The sequence below is a fragment of the Nyctereutes procyonoides genome, unplaced genomic scaffold, assembly GCF_905146905.1.
Source record: "Nyctereutes procyonoides isolate TBG_1078 unplaced genomic scaffold, NYPRO_anot_genome, whole genome shotgun sequence".
Lineage (NCBI taxonomy): Eukaryota > Metazoa > Chordata > Mammalia > Carnivora > Canidae > Nyctereutes > Nyctereutes procyonoides.
The window spans coordinates 53,704,550-53,723,684 of NW_026575131.1; the positions used below are offsets into that span (position 1 = coordinate 53,704,550).

Consider the following 19,135-nt stretch of genomic DNA (forward strand, 5'->3'; position numbering starts at 1 on the left):
ATGAATAAAGGTTGAATTTTATTAGATGTTTTCTCTGTATCACATAATCTGAAGAGTATTACAGAATTCTTCCCCTTTAGATTGACAATGTGGTGAATTATGGACGTCAGTATTCTAATGTTAATTATCCAACCTTTAATTCCTGGAAAAAATCCAACTTGATCAGGGTGTATTTTTTAATACTTGCTAGATTCAATTTACTGATATTGTAGGTAGGATTTTTGCATCTGTGTGAAGGAGGAAGATGGTCTATGATTTTTCTGACTCATACTATTCTTGTCAGGTTTTGATATTAAGGCAAGGCTAGCCTCATTTAAAAAAAAAAAAAATAAAACTGGATGTTGGAGCACGTGGGTGGCCCAGTTGGTTAAAGCATCCAACTCTTGGTTGTGGCTCAGGTCATGATCTCAGGGTCATGAGCCCTGTGTTGGGATCTGTGCTGGGCATGGAGCCTTCTGAAAATTCACTCTCACCCTCTCCGTCTGCCCCTCCTCATCGACTCTCTCTAAAAACAAAAACAAAAACAAAAGAACACCTGGGTATCCTTTTTTTTCTGTATTCTGAAATAGTTTGCATACTGTTAACATTATTAGTCACACAGATATTTGTAAAACTCGCTTGTAAAAACATCTAGATCTGGCATCTTATTCGTGGGAAGGGTTTTTTTTATGGGAGAGGAAGGTTTTTATTATTCAGTTTCTTTAATGACTTTTTTAGACTTGGTATTTCTTCTTGGCTTGTTTTTTATATTTTATCTACGTTGTCCCAATCATGGTTGAATAGATATATTGGTGAATAAAATCATTCCTCGTGCCGTCTTATGGCCTCTACAGCCCCATGCTTACATTCCCTTTCTCATCGTAAATAATTCTGATTTGCACCTTTTTTTTCTTTATTTTCCTTGATCAATGTCACCAGAAGTTTATCTTCTCTTCTTTTCAAAAAAAAAAAAAAAAAAGAAAGAAAGAAATATTGGCCTTTTTATTATGTTTGTTTTCTAAAGTTTCTGCCCTTATTTTGGCTCTTTCTTTACTTTCTATGTGTTTATTCTATTGTTCTTTTCTGACCCTCAGTTCAATACCTAGCTCACTGATTTTCACTTTAAGGCTGCAGATTTTCCTCTAAAATTTTCCTTTGGTTTCATGTCATAAGTTTGATATGTAACTATTTTCATCTGGATATGGAAACATTGCATTCCGTGTGTTCTGCTCTGTTAATAAACATTTTCTGACTTTTGGCTTTTCCATAAGGTTGGGGCTTCTCATGCCTCTTTATTACCCCTTGGTGGCAATGAACAAAATGCCCACACTCATCCTTGAAACCTACAAGGTTTCTTTTTTTTTTTAAGACTTTATTTATTTATTTATTTATTCATGAGAAACAGAGACAGAGGCAGAGACACATGCAGAAAGAGAAGCAGGCTCCCTGTGGGGAACCTACTGGGGGGCTCAATCCCAGGACCCCGGGGTCATGACCTGAGCCAAAGGGAGATGCTTAACCACTGAGACACGCAGGTGTCCAAGAGGGGTGTTTTTAAAATCTCTGACTTCAGTGGTATAATTATCTAATACAAGATATTTTACATTAGTCCTTTTTTTTTTTTTCCGTTCTGGGTCTTCAATTTTTGCAGAGCATTTTACATAATAGCACATCTCAATTCATACCACCCACATGTTTGAATAGTTCTGTCAATTTTTGCTTCATTTATTTTGAGACTTTTTAAGTGCATACACTTAAAACTTATGGTTTTTCTAGTGGTTTTATCTAGTAATGCTTTTTACATTAAACTCTGTGCTGTTACTCGTAGGGCTAAACCAACTTTCTTTCTGGCTATTTATATCCTTTTTTTTTTAAGATTTATTTATTTATTCATGAGAGACACACACAGAGAGAGAGAGGGTCAGAGACACAGGCAGAGGGAGAAGCAGGCTCCTTGCAGGGAGCCCGTCGTGGGACTCGATCCCCGGTCGCCAGGATCATGAGCAGAGCAGAAGGCGGGCGCCCCACCGCTGAGCCACCCAGGCGTCCCTGGCTGTTTATATCCTTTAACTAGTAACTGGTTACATCTTACATGTCTAAATGTAAACAACACCTTGCTGGATCTTAAGTTTTCTTATCCAGCCTGATAATATTTGTATTTTAATTTGAGTATTTAAAACAATGCTGTCCAACATAAACATAAGGTGAGCCATCTCTGTAATATAAATCTTTTCTAGCAGCCACAATTAAGAGTTTAAAAACTGGTGAATGGAAAATAAAATAAAATAAAATAAATAAATAAATAAATAAATAAATAAATAAATAAATAAATACTGGTGAATGTTCATAATGTATTTTATTTAGCAACGTACCCAGAACGTTATTCATTTCAAGGTGTAATCGGTATAAAATTATTAGTAAGATGCGCTTCACTTTTTTTCATTCCAGGTCTCCAAATTCTGGAGTGCATTTGTCACTGACGCAGGAGGGATCTCAGCACAGACTGCCTACCTTTCAAGGTGCTCCACGGTCCCCGGCCACTCTATCAGGTGGCAGAGATTTAGAGCATCCGCGTTCATTCCAATTACTGATGGGTTTGGATTTATTTTGTGATTTCTGATTGTCCCTCTTTTTCTTTTTCTTTTCTTTTTTTCATTTGAGATTTCATTTCTTTATTAGAGAGAGAGCATGAGCAGTTGGGAGGAGCAGAGGGAGAGGGAGAAGCAGACTCCCTGCTGAGCAGGGAGCCTGACAGTCCCAGGACCCTGGGATCATGGATCATGACACTCAACCTATTGAGGCATCCAATCGCCCCCATCTCTCCTTTTCTGTTTCTTTTACTCGCCCTCCTTGCTTTATTGTGGATTTTTTTCTCATTCCAGTTTTTTTCTTCTACTTACCTAGAAAATGTCGGTTTCTGTTCCTATTCTTTTAACCATTTCCTCAGGCACCTTCATGTGGTTTAACCAAAGTCTAAAGCTCCTGAAGCCTCCTGACTTTCTACCTGTATCCACTCTCGCCCCCTCCAGGCTGTTCTCCGCACAGCAGCCAAAGTGAGATTTTTGGTGACCTTTTTTTTGTTTAACATGTAATATTTATTCAAAATCACAGATAATCTCATGTAAAGACATCTCTTTGACCAAAACATTTTTAGGATAAAAAAATATGTTTTTTCTATTCTTCCAAAAATGGAAATTACTCACCAAAAGGAACAAAAACCAATTCAAGTATCACAAGCTAACAACAACAAAAATAACCAAAGAATTGTGAGTTCACTTTCTGTTTTAGTGATATAAAAAGAAAAAAAACCTGCATTTATTTTATTTCACTGAGGTATGACTTATGTACAAAAATGCTGTATATGTTTAATACTACATATTGATGATTTTAAAGAAAAGTAAACACCTACGAAACCATCACCACAATGTCACAAGCTTAACCATCACTTCTAAAAGTTTCCTCTTTCCTTCTTTATTTCTGTGTGATAAAACCTTTTTTTTTTTTTTAATATGGAACGCTTCACGAATTTTTGTGTCATCCTTGTGCTGTGGTGATGCGAATCTTCTCTTGGTATTATTCCAGTTTTAGTATACGTGCTGCTCAAGCAAGCATGACAAGAACATTTAGTATAAGAGCCATCCTCTATAAAAAAAATTTTAGGGGCACCTGGGTGGCTCAGTTGGTTAAGCGACACACTCATGGTTTCCACTCAGGTCATGATCTCAGGGTGGTGCGATCAACCCCCACAGGGAGCTCTGCGCTCAACATCGTGGAGTCTGCTTAAGATTCTCTCTCTGCCCTTCCCCCTGCTCATGTGCTCTCTCTCTCTCTCTCTCTGTCTCATAAATAAATAAATATTATTATTTTTTTAAGTTTAAGTAGGGATGCCGGGGTGGCTCCGTGGTTGAACATCTGCCTTTGGCTCAGGTCATGATCCCAGGGTCTTGGGATCAAGTCCCTCATCGGGCTCCCCACAGGGAGCCTGCTTCTCCCTCTGCCTATGTCTCTGCCTCTCTTTCTGTGTCTCTCATGAATAAATAATTAAATATTTTTTTAATTTAAAAAGTTTAAGTAGACAATACAGTATTGTTAGCAATATGCATTATGCTTTATCATAGATCTCTAGGACTTACCCATCCTCCATAACTGAAACTGTATACCCATTAAACACCAATTCCCAACCCTCCCTCCCCCAGCCCCTGAAAGTCATCGTTCCACTTTCTGTCTCTATCCACTTGACTTACCAGTTCCCTTGTATAAGTGGAATCATCTTTGTTCTTTTGTCCTCTGCTTTATTTCATGTGCTTGAGAGAGTGGCAGATTTAACTTCTTCCTTTTCTTTTTTTTTAAGATTTTATTTATTTACTCATGAGAGACACAGAGACACAGAGAGGCAGAGACACAGGCAGAGGGAGAAGCAGGTTCCATGCAGGGAGCCTGACATGGGACTCGATCCTGGGTCTCCAGGATCACGCCCTGGGCTGAAGGCGGCGCTAAACCGCTGAACCAACCGGGTTGCCCTAACTTCTTCCTTAAGGCTGAACAATATTCCATGATACGTATACACCATGGATCCTTTATCCATTCATCCGCTATGCCTTTGCTTCTGTAAATAACACTTCAACAAACATTGAAGTGGGGGTATCTCTTGGAGATCCTGATTTCAATTATTTGGGATTTATACCCAGAAGTAGGATTACTGGATGATAAAGTAATTCTATTTTAACGTTTGAGGAACCTCCACACTGCTTTCCATAACATGGCACCATTTTGCATTATCCATCATCAGTAGTGCACAAGGGGCGCCAGTTTCTCCACATCCTCAACAGCGCCTGGTGTCTTTTGTCTGGGATTTCGTGTTGAGTGGATTGAAACCATCGAAACACAGTGGGATGGTATCTCACTGTGGTTTTGATTTGCATTTCCCTGATGATTCATGAGCACCTTTTCCTTATGCCCATTGGTCTTTATATCTTTACTGAGTGCTCACTAATATTTTTATTAGAACTTTTGCATACGAGTTCATAAGTTAAATCAGTGCCTTCTTGTGTCTTTTAGTGACCATGTGTGTACATTTGTGCTGAGTATATATCTAGAGTGGACTTTACACCCAACATGGGGCTCAAATTCACAATCTCAAGATCAAGTCATTAACTCCACTGACTGATCTAACCAGGCACCCCATGCCCTTGTAGTTTTATTTTATTTATTTTTTTTAGATTTTATTTATTTATTCATGAGAGGCAGAGACACAGGCAGAGGGAGAAGCAGGCTACATGCAGGGAGCCCGACGTGGGACTCGATCCCGGGTCTCCAGGAACATGCCCTGGGCTGAAGGCAGACGCTCAACCTCTGAGCCACCCAGGTGTCCCGCCCTTGTAGTTTTAAATTGTATTTTCCTTTTTTTTTCCCTATGGAATTAGGATTGGTTTTTATTTGTTAATCTTGCTCTAGATCATTTGTTTTTTTAATAATAAATTTATTTTTTATTGGTGTTCAATTTGCCAACATACAGAATAACACCCAGTGCTCATCCCGTCAAGTGCCCCCTCAGTGCCCGTCACCCATTCACCCCCAGCCCCCTAAATTGCATTTTCCTGATGGTTAATATGGTTGAGCATCCCTTCATATTTATTATCCAATTATATATTGTTTTATGTGAAGTATTGGGTCACATCTTTTGGCCCTTTTTAAGATGAGTTGTCCTTTTTTTTTTTTTTTAAGATTTTACTTATTTAAAAAGGAGAGAGAGAAAAAAAAAAAAAGCATGAGCAGGGGGGCAGGAGAGGAAGAAGCAGACTCTCTCCCCTGAGCAGGGAGGGGAGAGTCTTGATCCCAGGATGTGAGGCTTGATTCCAGAACCCCGGGATCATGACATGAGCCGAAGGCAGATGCTTAACCAATTGAGCCACCAAGGTGCCCTTTTTATTTTTGATTTATAGGAACTCTTCATATAATCTGGAAGTGAGACCTTTTGTCAATTATATTTTTGCAAATCTTCTTTCTCACTCTGTGGATTACCTTTTCATTCTCTGAACTGGTGTCTTTTGAAAAACAGAAGATCTTACTTTTAAAATATTATAAGAATAATATTTAATGGGGATCCCTGGGTGGCTGAGCAGTTTAGCGCCTGCCTTTGGCCCCCCGGACGTGATCCTGGAGTCCCAGGATCAAGTCCTGCATTGGGCTCCCTGCATGAAGCCTGCTTCTCCTTCTGCCTGTGTCTCTGCCTCTCTCTGTGTGTGTCTCTCATGAATAAATAAATAAAATCTTTTAAAAAATAATATTATTTAACTTAATGATCACTTTAATAACTTCCTTTATAGTTTTTTTAGTGTTCTGCTTTTAAAAATCTTTGCTTACTCTAACATAAATAAATATTCTCCTGTAAGAATATAAATCTCTTTCTTTAAACTTTATCTTTTACTTTTATATTTACAATCCACCTGGATTGCAGTCCATCCTTGGGATCCCTGGGTGGCGCAGCGGTTTGGCGCCTGCCTTTGGCCCAGGGCGCGATCCTGGAGACCTGGGATCGAATCCCACGTCGGGCTCCCGGTGCATGGAGCCTGCTTCTCCCTCTGCCTGTGTCTCTGCCTCTCTCTCTCTCACTGTGTGACTATCATAAATAAATAAAAAAAAAAATTTATATTTACAATCCACCTGGATTGCAGTCCATCCTTGCACTAACAGCACATTGTCTAAATTCCTGTGGCTTTATGATAGATCTTAATGTCTGAAAGGGTAACACTCCATTTTGTTTTTCTTCTTGAAAACCTTCCTGGCTATTTTTGGTTATTTGCATTTCCGTGTGTTTCTTAAATCAGCATCACACACACACACACACACACACACACACACACACCCTGCTGAGATATTGCTAAGATGGCATTGAATCTATAGATCAATAGATGTTGGTGTAGAACTAATGTCTTCACAATTTTAAGTCTTTCAATCCATGACCATAGTATATCCTTCTTTTTATTTAGATTTTACTTAATATCCTCAATAACATGTTAAGTTTTGTGTGTAAATTTCTTGTACTACTTTCCTTAGATTTAGTCACAGGTCTTTGATGTTTTTTGATGCTCTTGTAAATGGCATGATTTTCAAATGTCTTTTTCTAGAGATGTTGATACATAAAAACACCATTGGTTTTTGTATTTTTATTTTTAATCCAGTAACCTCGCTAAATTCCTTTATTAAATCTACCTATAGGGCAGCCTGGGTGGCTCAGCGGTTTAGCGCCACCTTTAGCCCAGGGCCTAATCCTGGAGACCGGGGATCCTGTCCCATGTCAGGCTCCCTGCGGGGAGCCTGCTTCTCCCTCTGCCTGTGTCCCTGCCTCTCTCTCTCTGTCTGTGTCTCTCATGAATAAATAAATAAAATCTTTTAAAAAAATAAATCTACCTATAATTTCTTTTAGTTATCTACCTACACAATAATATAATCTTTTATTTCTTCTTTTTCAAGCCTTTTACTTCTTTTTGTTTGTTTATATGTTTTATTGTACTGGCTAGGACCTCAGTGTAATATTAATAAAAAGTGGTGATAACAATTCCAATTTCAATTGTCCACCCTTAATTATGTTGTTGTTTTAGATATTTTGGTGATATTCTTTAGCAGATTGAGAATACTGTATTTCTAGATTGCTGCAAGTTTTTATCATTAAAAGATGCTGAATTGATCAAATGCTTTCTGCATTATCTTTTGAGATGATGTCATTTTTCCTTTATTATGCTCATGTAACAAATTATAATAATTGATTTTTAATGTTAAACCAACCTTGCATTTAAAAGGCAAATGCACAATCCAATAATCATATGTTAAGGGGAACACAATGAATAAAAATGCAATCTGTGACACTAATGACACAAATGACAGAGATGCAGAGGAGCAAAATGTTTGTATACTATTGAAAATAACTTGGTATTATTAAAACTAGATTACTATGAGGTTAAAATGTTAATTGTAATCCCTAAGGTAACCACTAAGAGAATAAAATTTTTAAGAAAGGAAAGGAAATGAAAGGAAAGGAAAGGAAAAAGGAAGGAAGGAAGGAAGGAAGGAAGGAAGGAAGGAAGGAAGGAAGGACGAATGAACATCTGAGTAACTCAGTCAGTTAAGCATTGGACTTTTGATTTCAGCTCAAGTTATGGTCTCAGTCTCCTAGGATTAAGCCTGCAGCACTGAATCCACATTGGGCTCTGCATTCAGTGGAGCAGAGTCTGTTTGTCTCTCTCTCTCCATTACTGATCCTGCTCCTGCTCTCCCATGCTGATGCTCTCTCTCACTTTCTCTCTGAAATAAATAAATACATACATACATACACACATACATACATACATAACTCTTTTTGAAAAAAATAAAGAAAAAGGAAAAATAAGGAAAATCAAATGGGTACACTACAAAAAATCAACTAAAAAATTTTTTAGAGCCAATAATGGAAATGAGGAACAAAGCATGTAAGACATACAGAAAACAAATAGCCAAATTACAGAAGGAAATCCTTCCTTATCAGTAAATGCTTTAAATGTAAATGGATTAAGCTTTCCTGTTAAAAGGCAGAGATTGGCACATTGGCAAAACAACAACAACAACAACAACAACAAACATGTTCCATCTGTCCACAAAAGACTCACTTTAGATGCAAAGACACACAAAGGTTGAAAGTAAAAGGATGGGAAAAGATATTCCATCCCAATTGTTCCAAAGGAAAGCTGGGGAAGCTATATTATTGTCAAACAAAATACATCTTAAATCAAAAAGATCTCAAGACAGAAAGAAGGATATTGTATATCTATTAAGATTCAAAATAGATGGGATCCCTGGGTGGCGCAGCGGTTTAGCGCCTGCCTTTGGCCCAGGACGCGATCCTGGAGACCCTGGATCGAGTCCCACATCAGGCTCCCGGTGCCTGGAGCCTGCTTCTCCCTCTGCCTGTGTCTCTGCCTCTCTCTCTCTGTGACTATCATAAATAAATAAAAATTTAAAAAAAAAAGATTCAAAATAGAAAAAGATATAACAATAATAAACGCATATGCACCTAACAAAAGAACCCCAAAATGTAGAAAGCAAATATTGAAAGAACTGAAGCAAGACTAGAGAATTCAACAATAGTAGTTGTAGACTTTAACACACTACTCTCAGTAATGACTATAACAATCAGTAGAATATCAATAAGGAAACAGAAGATTTGAACATGATAAACCAATTAGACTTCACACATATACAGAGTACTTGGCCTAACACTAACAGAATACACATCCTTCTCAAGTGCACATGCAGTATTATTCAGGATAGACCATATGTTGTGCCACAAAACAAGTCTTAATAAATTTTTTTTAATTTTTATTTATTTATGATAGTCACAGAGAGAGAAAGAGAGAGAGAGGCAGAGACACAGGCAGAGGGAGAAGCAGGCTCCATGCACCGGGAGCCCGATGTGGGATTCGATCCCGGGTCTCCAGGATCGCGCCCTGGACCAAGGCAGGCGCCAAACCGCTGCGCCACCCAGGGATCCCCTTAATAAATTTTTAAAGATTGGGACCATATAGAGTATTTCTTCCAATCACAATGTAATAAATCAGAAATGAATAATAGAAGGAAAACTGGAAATTTCACAAATACATAGAAATTAAGCAACATAATTTTAAACAACTAATGTGTCAAACAAGAAATCATAAGTTAGAAAATATCTTTAAATGAATGAAAATTAAAACACAACACACCAAAATGAATAGGATGCAGAAAAAGCAGTACTAAGAGAGATATTTATAAATGTAAATGTACATATTTTTAAAAAGATCTAAAATCAGTAACTTCACTGCATACCTTAAAGAACTAGAAAAGGAATGTCAAGTTACATTGAGACCTATCAGAAGAAAGGACAAGGAGGCCTGGGTGGCTCAGCGGTTGAGCACCTGCCTTCACCCCAGGGCATGATCCTAGAGTCCCAAGATCGAGTCCAATATTGGGCTCCCTGCATGGAGCCTGCTTCTCTCTCTACCTATGTCTCTGTCTGCCTCTCTCTCTGCCTTTCATGAATAAATAAATAAAATCTTAAAAAAAAAGAAAGGACAAAATAAAGGTTAGAGCAGACACAAATAAAATAGAGAATAGAAAAACAACAGAATCAATTAAACCAAAAATCTATTATTTGAAAAGATCAGAAAAACTGCAAACATTTAGCTAGATTCATGGGAAAGAGAGCAGAGACAGAGAAGAGACTCAAGTTACCAAAATCAGAAATGAATGTGGGGACATTACTACTGATTCTACATAAATAAAAAGTATTGTAAGAGAAGACTATGAAAAATTTTACACTAACAAATTAGATAACCTAGATTAAATGCATAGATTTTTAGAAATATATAACCCACTAAAGTTGACTCAAGATGAAAAAGAACATCTGAGTTGACCTATAACAAATAAGGAGGTTAACCACTAATCAGAAACCTCCCAACAAAGAAAAGCTCAGAATAGGGACACCTGGGTGACTCAGCGGTTTAGCGCCTGCCTTCAGCCCAGGGCGTGATCCTCGAGTCCCAAGATCAAGTCCCACACTGGGCATCCTGCGTGGCGCCTGCTTCTCCCTCTGCCTGTGTCTCTGCCTTTCTCTCTCTCTCTCTCTCTGTGTGTGTGTGTGTGTCTCTCATGAATAAATAAATAAAATCTTTTAAAAAAAAGAAAAAGAAAAACCCAGGACCAGATGATTTTAAAGGTAAATTCTACCAAACATTTAATAAAGAGTAAACACCAATCTCTCTCAAATTCTTCCAAAAAAAAATGAAAAGGAGAAAATACTTCCTAACTCATGCTGAGAACAGCACTACTTTGCTACCAAAACCAAATAATGGCATCACAAGGAAAGAGAACTACAGACCAATATGTCTTATGAATATGTATGTAAAAATCCACAACAAAATACTAGCAAACAAAGCTAGCAGCATATTAAAAGGATTATATACCCATGAACAAGTGGGATTTATTTCCAGAATGCAAGAATAGCTCAACATACAAAAATCAGTCTGTGTAGTATACCAAATTGATAAAATGACAGGGAAAAAACACATGATCATTCCAAGCGATACAGAAAAGTTTTTGAAAAAATCTGGTTCCCTTTCATGACAAAAACACTCAATAAACAAGGACTACAAAGGAACTTCCTTAGCTTAATGAAGGCCAATTGTGAAAAACTCACAGCTAATATTATACTTGATAATGAAAGACCAAGAATAAGACAAGGATGCCTACTTTTGCCAGTTCTATTAAACATAGTACTAGAAGTTCTAGCCAGAGCAATTAGGCAAGAAAAAACAAGACTGCAGATGCAAAACTTTTTAACCAAAACTAGAAGCTGTTCATTCCTGAAGACTCACTATTCCCCTACAACATTCTTTTTCAGATTTGCTTTGTGACCCATTGGGAGAGGTGAGCCTTATACTGGCAAGTCAGCTTCAAACCCTACTACATTTGCAAAAGATTGAAATGTGCATTTTGCAGGTAGACGGAGAGGCTCAGTATTCTTTAGGGAAGAAAAAGGTGGTTTGACACTGAAGATCCAAAAACAGATCCTGAAGTTATACCAAATGAGTAAAATATTAATGAGCCTTTTATTAGCTGAAACCTTTAAGTTTGAGACACATAACACGAAATTCTGTTAATCATGGAGAAACTAATGGTTTCGTTGAATCCTGCTCTGTGTCTATGGGAATTCACACATTTATAGCTACTACCCATTGTGCTATAATGTGCCTTTTCCACCGTTCTTCACTGTATTTTTTCCCAGGGACACCATAACAAAGCACTACAAACTCGGTGGCTTAAAACAATGAAGATTTATTCTCTCATAGTTGTATACACCAGAAGTCCAATACCTAAGTGTTAGCAGGGCCAGGCTCTCAGTGAAGACTTAGGGAAGGAGCTTTCCTAGTTTCCTCCAGCTTCTGGTGGCAATCCTCGGTGTTCTTTGACTTGTAAATGCCTCACTCCAATCTCTGGCTTTTTCACATACACATTTCACGTGTATGTCTGTATTTTGGGGAAACTCAGTTTTATCCTCCTGTGTTTCTCCTTTACGCACCCTGCTACCACACTCACAGCACTTCTGAAGCAATTCTCAGAGCTCAGCTGGGTGTCCTACAATTCAACTAAATTTTCACCCTCTCTACCTGGAGATGACACCTACAAGACTCTTCCCCAATGTCAGATGCCAATCTGACCTACTGGCTATATCAGAGGTTCCAGTGACTCTCCCTCCTTGTGTTCCATTAATTTGCTAGAGTGGCTCACAGAATGCAGAGAAATATTTTACTTACTAGATTACTGGTTTATTATAAAAGAATAGAACTCAGGAATAGCCAGATGGAAGAGATGCACAGGACAAGGAGTGGGGAAGGGGCATAGGGCTTTGATGCTCCATCTGAGCACACCACTCTCCCTAGTCCTTAGAGAGACAATCCATGGGAAAATGAGCAAAAGACTTAGAACAGACATTTTTGCTGGAAAAAGAATGTCCAAATGACCTATACACATTTGAAAAGGTGTACATCTTCACTGAGCATCATGAAAATGCAATTTATTTATTTATTTTTTTGAAAATGCTATTTAAAACCATAAGATAGCACTACACAACCATCAGAATGGCTACTTATGTGTGTATGTGGTGGTGTCAACATGTAGGTATATAACGCAGTGTTGTTAACTGTAGTCACCATGCTGTACATTAGATCCCCAGAATTCATTCATCTTAGAACTGGAAGTTTTTATCCTTTAACAAATGTCTTCCCATTATCCCCATTTGTATGTGTGTGTGTTCTTTATGCGTTCATCTGCAGACGAACACTTAGGTTGTTCCCATGTCTTGGCTATTGTGAATAACACTGAAATAAAAATTTTTTTTAAGATTTTACTTACTTATTCATGAGAGACATTCAGAGAGAGAGAGAGGCAGAGAAATAGGCAGAGGGAGAAGCAGGCTCCATGCAGGGAGCCCGATGTGGGACTCGATCCCAGAGCTCCAGGATCACACCCTGAGCCAAAGGCAGATGCTTAACCGCTGAGCCACCCAGGTGTCCCAATAAAAGTTTTTTGATGGCAAAAGATTCTGTCTGTGTTCTTAGCAGGACCACACTCTCACATTCAAGCTATGAGAAGATCTGACCCTAGTATTGACCCCATGGCCAGGAGAGAAGGGGAGTAGGTTCCTATAGAGGGCTTATTAAAGAGGGTGCCCTGCAAGACACCAGCTTCATTTAAAGCCTTTGAATAATCTTCCAACAACAGAGATGGGACCATTCTTGTGGGTCCAGAGGCTCAAGGGATGTGGAGACTCAAAGTTTTCAACTGTACATACCCGGGCACTTGCATTACTACTCATCCCTCATCAGGACCCTGACTTTGATATTGGAAACTTGCTTCAATAGCCAAAACAACCTTAGGTAAAATTCTGTAACCCTTACTATTATGTTGTGAGTCTGATGCTCAGCTCTGCGTGACCTTCACTATAGGTGAGGACCCTTCCAGATGCTGCCAAAGAGCCCCCAGACTCTTGCACTACACCCTGAATTGTTCATTAATATATCTTTTTTTTTTAAGATTTTATTTATTTATTCATGAGACACAGGGAGGGGCAGAGACACGGGCAGAGGGAGAAGCAGGCTCCATGCAGGAAGCCCAATGTGGGATTCAATCCCAGGACTCCAGGATCATGCCCTGGGCTAAAGGCAGGTGCTAAACCGCTGAGCCACCCAGGCTGCCCGATCATTAATATATCTGAGCCTGTTCTTCTCTCTCTTCAAAGCATCAGTGTTGCTCAGCAATAGCCACTCAATTTCACAGTCTTTTTATTTTTATTTTTTTTCACAGTCTTTTTGGTTATTTTTTCCTCTAACTCTCCAACACCAGAGATATGGCACAAGCTAGTGCATAGCCCTCCTCCTGTAGCCCATCTCAGTTGATCACTAGTGAAAGTATTAACACACTGCACTAGGCTCGGGGAAAGGATGCTCAAAAATCCCCATATCACCAAGGATGGGGTTCTCACTGACATCTGATCAGTGAGGTACCCTCTTCCAAAATCTCTTTTAGAGTCCTTTCCCAGGACCACTTTTGGCACCCAATGTTTAGATTGGGTCTCCTAAAACCATATGTACATATGGCTTACTGAAGAAGGTCTCTCAGAATAAACCTGTAGAAGAATAAAGGAAGCAGAATAGGGGCAGAAGAAGCTAGCCATGTAGATGTGATTGCAAAGGAAGAGAATCTGACTCAGTCTGATCTCATAGGGAGCTCTGGAGCATGACATGCATCACAAAGACTTTCTTACCCAGAGACACAGAAGTGTGAACTGTTATATATGTAAACCATTCACTCATTGGCCAAGGGCTACCCTTAGGGAGGAGAAAATAACTTTCATAGCATCTTCAAGCAAAGAAACATCTGTCAGGCAAGGACACTCTCTTGAAAAAATAAAGTACAAGAATGAGTCATTAGTAGCCAACACCCACAGCAGCTGGAGGTTGGGTGCCATGGCCCAGCAAAGAGGATCTGGGAGAGGCAGTCACAGCACCATGTGTTCTTTGTCTATCACCCCTGGATCATAAACTTCATAGAGCAGAAACTTTGTTTTCTTTACCATTGCATCCCCAGTACCTGTAACAATGCCTGGCACAGGGTAAATGCTTATTAAATAGTTATTGATTGAATGAATGTTCTCTAAGACAAGATCTATCAGGCATGCCCTGACTCAGAGGGACTCTTTGCTCTCTATTCTGGGCCCTAAGAAGAGGCGAACAAAAGAGGGATTAAATAGAGAACGCTTACTGATATTAAAAGCATTCAACCATGAAAGAAGAATCCAGTGGACCATACAAAAATTAAAAACATCTGGGATACCTAGGTGGCTCAGTCGGTTAGATGTCTGCCTTTGGCTCAGGTTATGATCCTGGGGTCCTGGGATCAAGCCCTGGGTTGGGCTCCACATTGGGCATAGAGTCTAGTTACAATTCTTGATTCTCTCTCTCCCTCTCCCTGTGCCCTTCTCCTCAATCCCGCTAACAACATTCTCTCTCTCTCTCTCTCTCTCTCTCTCTCTCTCTCTCAAAAATTAAGTAAGGGGGTGCCTGGGTGGCTCAGTGGGTTAAGCACCTGCTTTCAGCTCAGTTTATGATCCCAGAATCCTAGGATCTACCCGCATGCTGAGCATGGAGGCTGCTTCTCTCTCTCCCTCTGCCTACTGCTCCTCTGCTTGTGCTCTCTCTTTCTCTGTCAAATAAATAAAATATTTTTAAAATAAATTAAAAATTGAGTAATTGCAAATATTTGCTCTTCTAAATATCTGATTAAGAAAGTTTAATAAAATTCACAAAACAGGAATAAATATTTACATATTTTATGCCATACATCTAAAAAGGAATTTGTACCCAGAATATATCAAGGACACCTGGGTGGCTCAGTGGTTGAGTGTCTACCTTCAGCTCAGGGCTCAGGTCATGGTCCTGGAGTCCTGGGATTGAGTCTTGCATCTGGCTCCCCGCAGGGAGCCTGCTTCTCCCTCTGCCTGTGTCTCTGCCTCTCATGCTGTGTCTCTCATGAATAAATAAATAAAATTTACTTATTTAAAAAAATAATTCTTACAACTCAACGATTAAAAGACAAAAACCTCAGCAAAAAGAAAGAAAAGAAAAAAGAAAATTGTCAAAAAGCTGGATAGCTATGTCCTAGAGAAGCTATACAGCAGACAAATGAACATATGAAAAGATGCTCAATATTTATGTTTATTTATTTATAAATACGGTACGCTTCACAAATTTGCGTGTCATCCCTGCACAGAGGGTCATGCTAATCTTCTTAGTATCATTCTAATTTTAGTATATGTGCTCGTAAAGCAAGCACAAAGTGCAAATTTAAATGACAACAAATTGGGGCACCGGCATGGCTCAGTTGGTGAGGCGGTTAAGTATTTGCCTTCAGCTCAGATCATGATCCCAGGCTCCTGGGATGGAGCCCCACATCTTCTCCCTCTGTCCCTCCCCCTGCTTGTGCTCTCTCTCAAATAAATAAATAAAATCTTTTTTAAAATGACAGCAAATTACCACAAGAATGTCTAAAACTAACATGACTAACCAAACCAAGTATTGTTGAGGATATGGAGCAACTAGAACTCAACATGGGATGGCCACTTGGGAAAACAATCAGAAATTCCCTACAAAGTTGAACATACTCTTGGCTTATGACCTGCAGTCCCACTCCTATGAATTTGTCCAAGAGAAGTGAAAACATGCCCACATAAAGACCCACACAGAATGCTCATTGCATCATTATCCGAAATAGCCCCAAACTGAAAACAACACAAATGCCCATCAGTTGATGAATGCACAAAAAAATGGAAGATTACTCAGCAATATTGATACACACAACATTATGTCAAGCACAAAAGATACTGTGGGACTCCGTTTACATGAAATTGTAGAAAAAGCAAAACCAGAGTGACAGAAAGTAGATTGATGGTTGCCTATGGATGGATTGGGAAGAGCAACTATAAAAGGGTCATGGGGTGGGGATCCCCGGGTGGCTCATCAGTTTGGCGCCTGCCTTCGGCCCAGGGCGTGATCCTGGGGTTCCAGGATCGAGTCCCGCATCGGGCTCCCTGCATAGAGCCTGCTTCTCCCTCTGCATGTGTCTCTGCCTCTCTCTCTATCACTCTTTCTCTCATGAATAAATAAATAAAATATTTGTTTAAAATGTTGAGGCTAAAGAGTTATGGAAAGTTAGTTAAAGAGTTAAAATTGAGGCTAAAGAGTTATGGAAAGCCAGTTGAAAAAAAAAAGGGTCACAGGGTAACTTTCTGGGGCAACAGAAATATTCTAGATCTCAACTGTGGTATTATTATATGACCTTGTGCTTTTGATAAAAATCATCACTCTATCCACTTAAATGGGTGAATTTTATTAGATAGAAATTATACTTCTGTTAAAAATAAACCTTTATGTTGATAGTGGCAAAAATAAAAAGACAGAGCCTGGGTCTGGTACTGATGGCTCCACTGATCAGCTAAACCATGTCAGCAAATATTCATTTCCAAACATCTTATTCTCTGAGGAAAGTACTTTTCTCAACAAAAGTAATCACTGTTGATCAACTTCCCATTTCCTTGCCACTGAAAATGATCTTCAACACAAGAGGTGACCTTCTCACGCCACAGGTCTCCTGCTGATCACATCTTCTCCCTGTGTCGTCACCTGTGCAGATTTTTCAAGAAACCTGGGAGTAGGTGGTCTAGGTTTTCACAAACCCAGAACACTGAATGGGAGTCTTGGTCAAGTTGTTAGTTAAAACCACATTCATTTCTCATGGCAAGGCGGACGAACCTGGAGGACGTTATGCCAAGTGAAATAAGCCAGATGCAGAAAGACAATCACTGTATGGTCTCACTTATACGTGGAATCTAAAAAGTCTCATTCGTAGAACTAAAGAGTGGACCGGTGGCTGCCAGGCGCTGCGGGGTAAGAGGGGCGAAGTTGGTCAACCGGTACAAACTTTGAATAATAAATAAGTTCTGGGGAACCTAGTGTGACAGAATGATGAAATAATGAGTAGCACTGTGTTATAGACTTAAAATTTGCTAAAGGGGTGACACCTGGGTGGCTCAGTTGGATGAACCATCTGCCTTCAGCTCAGATCTGGATATTGGGGTCCTGGAATCGAGCCCCCAAGTCCGGCTCTCTGCTCAGTGGGGAGTCTGCTTCTCTCTCTCCTTCTGTGCTCTCTCTCTCTCTCTCTCTCTCTCATTATCTCTCAAATAAATAAATAAAATATATATTTTTTTAATTTGCTAAGGGGGCAGCCCTGGTGGCTCAGTGGGTTTAGCTTGGCCTCCAGCCCAGGGCGTGATCCCGGGGACCCAGGATCAAGTCCCACGTCAGGCTCCCTGCATGGAGCCTGCTTCTCCCTCTGCCTGTGTCTCTTCCTCTCTCTCTCTGTGTCTCTATGAATAAGTAAATAAAATGTTTAAAAAAAAGATTAAAAAAAATTTGCTAAGGGAATAGATCTTAAGTGTTTTCACCACAAAAAAAAGCAGGATGGCAACTGTGAGGGGATGGACCTCTTCATTAACTTGATAGTGGTGATCATTTCACAGTGTAAACATATATTAAATCATCGTGTTGTATACCTTTAAAAAAAAAACACTGCATTGGGCAGCTGGGTGACTCAGTGGTTGAGCTTCTGCCTTCAGCTCAGGGCATGATCCTGGGATCCAGGGATCCAGTCCCACATGGGGATCCCTGCAGGGAGCTTGCTTCTCCCTCTGCCTGTGTCTCTGCCTCTCTCTGTGTGTCCCTAATAAATAAATAAATAAATAAAATCTTTAAAAAAAACCACATAATACAACCTAAGCGGCATATAATTTTTATTTGTTGATCATACCTCAATAAATCTGGGAAAAATTAGAAATGTTTAAAAACTACATTAGTTCCTTTTTCAGGCTTGAACTTTGTCCTTTTAGTAGACTGCAGAAATGATCCCCAACCATTCCCCATCTCTATGTGCATGTGTTCCTTCTCCCATCAAGTCATGGATTCAATCTACTTCCCATTTCCTTGAATCTGGGTTCATCTTTGGACTTGCTTTCACCAAAAGAATACAATGGAAGTGACACAGTTGCCACTTCCAAGCTGAGATCCTGTGACCATCAGCTTCTAGTTTTGCCTTCTTAGGATCCAGCCACCACGTATAGAAGCTTGGCTTAATTTTGGAGGATGGCTTGGCATTTTCTCATAAATCTAAACATACCCTCACCATAGGAATCTGTAATCACAGTCCTTGGTATTTACCCAAAGGAGTTGGAAAACGTATGCCCGCACAGTTTTATGCATAATTGCCAACACTTGGAAGCAAGTGTGCAGTAGGTGAATTGACAAATAAACTGCGGGGCATCCAGACATCGGAATATTATTCAGTGCTAAAAAGAAGTGAGGGCTCCACCGCGAAAAGACACAGAGGAAATGTAAATGTAAATGAATATTACTGAGTGAAAGAAGTCAATCTGAGAAGCCTTCGTAAGGAATGCTTGCAAATATCTGCAATTCTCGGAAACACCGTGCTCAGGAGAAAAGGGATCTTACTTCCTTGCAACCAGATTGCCCCAGGGCAG

The 19,135-nt window shown here is 39.5% G+C and overlaps 2 non-coding genes across 2 annotated transcripts; both read right to left on the reverse strand.

The window, feature by feature from the left end:
* Positions 1-3,482: 3,482 nt before the first annotated feature.
* Positions 3,483-3,587, reverse strand: LOC129522652 (U6 spliceosomal RNA). Its single transcript, XR_008666949.1, has one exon. It is a non-coding gene; the product is annotated as a U6 spliceosomal RNA (small nuclear RNA).
* A 12,181-nt stretch (positions 3,588-15,768) lies between these two features.
* Positions 15,769-15,876, reverse strand: LOC129522641 (U6 spliceosomal RNA). Its single transcript, XR_008666941.1, has one exon. It is a non-coding gene; the product is annotated as a U6 spliceosomal RNA (small nuclear RNA).
* Between the last annotated feature and the right edge of the window lie 3,259 nt (positions 15,877-19,135).